Source organism: Ceratina calcarata, unplaced genomic scaffold (assembly GCF_001652005.2).
Source record: "Ceratina calcarata isolate Rehan_Ccalc_2016 unplaced genomic scaffold, ASM165200v1 scaffold16.2, whole genome shotgun sequence".
NCBI classification, from domain to species: domain Eukaryota; kingdom Metazoa; phylum Arthropoda; class Insecta; order Hymenoptera; family Apidae; genus Ceratina; species Ceratina calcarata.
The window spans coordinates 76393-79031 of record NW_017137284.1 but is presented as its reverse complement, the minus strand read 5'-3'; positions in this window follow the sequence as shown (position 1 = coordinate 79031).

The window sequence follows — 2639 nt, the reverse complement described above, 5'->3', positions numbered from 1 at the left end:
GTACAAAGAAAATAATTCTATAAAGCATTGATCACGTCGGGGGTTCGTTTTCGCGCCATTCGCCGGCGAAACCGCAGTCGCAATTAGAACAAATTCGGCCTCGAAAGGCGAGTTTAATTCGGCGGAATTAGGAGTACGGAGCCGGCGCACCCTTCCCTGGGCACGCGGGGAAACTCCGGAAATTTCGAGAGTTCGTCTGGACGTCTTGAAGGGAAGAACGGAAGAAAAAGGAATAGTTGAAAGAAAAAGGTACGACGATCGAGACAAACGTCGAACTTCTAAAAAGAATCGACGGAAAGAGCAGGTCGTACAGAGAATAGCTAAAGTCGTACTGCGTTTTGGGAATCTCGAATGATCGGGAGAATTCCCTCGGGGTGACCAGAAAATCATTGTTTTATTAGTTGCCAAATATTAGAGGCAAAGTTCCAATGGTGTCGAATATCGAAATTAAATGTGCTAATACAAAATCAAATTTTAACTAATAAACCTTATCAATCTTCAGATAAAGTACGAATTTATCGCAGGAACCGTTTAATGAGTACAAATATTAATTGTAGGCCAACGTTTGCCTGTTTCATAAAAATTACTAATTGCAAGTACACTTCTCTCTGTGTAAAAAGGCTTTAAGTAATTAATAGCCGACGGTATTGTTTTAAGGAAAGCAATTTTTCTCATTTAAACAGCAGCGAGGAGTTAGCGCTGATTCTTTCCGATCAAAAGGTTACGCGTTTATGTTTCTCCTTCGTACGGCCTTTAAGTTTGTTCCACTCTTACGTTTCCCCAAGTTTTCTGATTGCACAAGGTTCTGCAAAAGGGAAGCGAGCGAGAAGTGAAAACTCCCCTGTCGCCGTTAACAATTTTCAACTCTCTAATTATATCAGGCAAGAATATTTTGTGAACATTTAATTTCATTTTATCTTTCAAAATCTTTATTTTACTATATTCAAAATATACAATAAACGAATTTTTGCATCAGGAGCTTATATACAGGGTGAACCATGAATCGTATTCAGTAGATACTCGGATGGTCACAACGTTACTTCTATGTTACGTAACAGGAATGTTACAGCGTTACTTCTGCATTTAGAAATTTCAAGAAATTTTTTTTCAGTATCGCGAAACTGTAAAGGAAATATTTCCTTTACAAAAGTCAGGTATAATAAGTAGGTTGATCTTTAATTTTATTTGAGGAGAATCCAAAAATTCTTTCAGAGGAAAAATAGCAAAGCAAATGACGGAAGTATTGTTTTCTCTATTACTGCCTATTTTCCTTTCCTCGCCACTTCATTCAACGTATGAGTCTGAGTCTGATTAATGTAGTGTCACGTCGTGGATAATGTCACCACCGGAACATCGTAAATACGCGAACCAGATGGCTCGCAGTAACTTCGGAAATGAACAGTGGAAAACGTCGAGGATAATCGTGTTAGAACGCGGACAGGTGGTCAGTTAGCGAATTCCTTCCTATTCCTACGCACTCCAAATTTCCGTCGCCGTGAAAAACAAATAATACTCTCCCTCGTTTCATTATACCAGTAATAACTAAATCTATCCTATTCTAAAAAGTAAATGGAAATGTAAAGAGCTTTTCGTATAGTACAATTCAATGTTGCAAAATAATTGTAACTTTTGTAATTCTGTGACCTAGATACGTGCGCCGTATTCGAATTATTTTAGCTCGATTACATGAAAAGAGAGAATCTTTGAATTTCAATTACAACTCGGTACATTCGGAGTTTCTTCCAGTTGAACAATAGCAATCGACCGGAGTATCGTGAGTCTGCAAGAACACAGATTTCGGGGATTGCGAGTCCAAGTCAAAAACGTGAGCAACATCCCTTAGACTGAATTCCGGCCGTATGCTGCACGTAATGCAAAAAGGTAACCAGGAAACTGACAATGCATTTTGCCTACCAAATATTTTTATTCAATTCTGTTATATGCGCGAGTAATAAACCATTGACAATGGATTGAACCTAGCGAAAATCTTCTCTACTCATTAGTAATTAAAATCAACGACGAAGTACGTAACGAACTGTGAATTTCAGAAAGCAATTAACAAGATCCTGATTTATTACGCTTGTCGCGCTATAAGAAATTTGCTTCTGTTTAGCACTGAACACAACGGTTTGCGGCGGCAGGAGGCGAGGATGAGGGTGAGAGAAGAATCTTCAGGAAGTTCTACACCTCGCTCGAATAACATACTAATTAATTTAAGCAAGTTCTTTGACGTTTCTCGGAGGTAGCGTTTGCGATTAGGTGGAAACTCGAACTCGCGGCTTTAAGAGAATGTAAATGATAGTAGGTAGCTGCAAGTTCATTACAACCGCCCCGTGGCGGGGCCACAAAATTGTTCGGAGAAACTTCCGTTGAATAGTGGTTAATTATAATTAATTCCATATTGTCTGCTAGGCAGCTCGTGCTGATTCTTCGCTCTCCGCTGAATCATTCACAATCCGACCACGAAGTTTTAGTTATCACCCAGATTAATATGAATATAAAATCAGCCTGCTACGTCATACTGAAACTTTTCATGAATGTATTTTGCTACTTCGTTGAACATCATTCTTTATAAAATATTAAATACAATTGATCGTTTACTTTGAAAAGTGGCCTAAGACTATTTTCCAAAAATGATC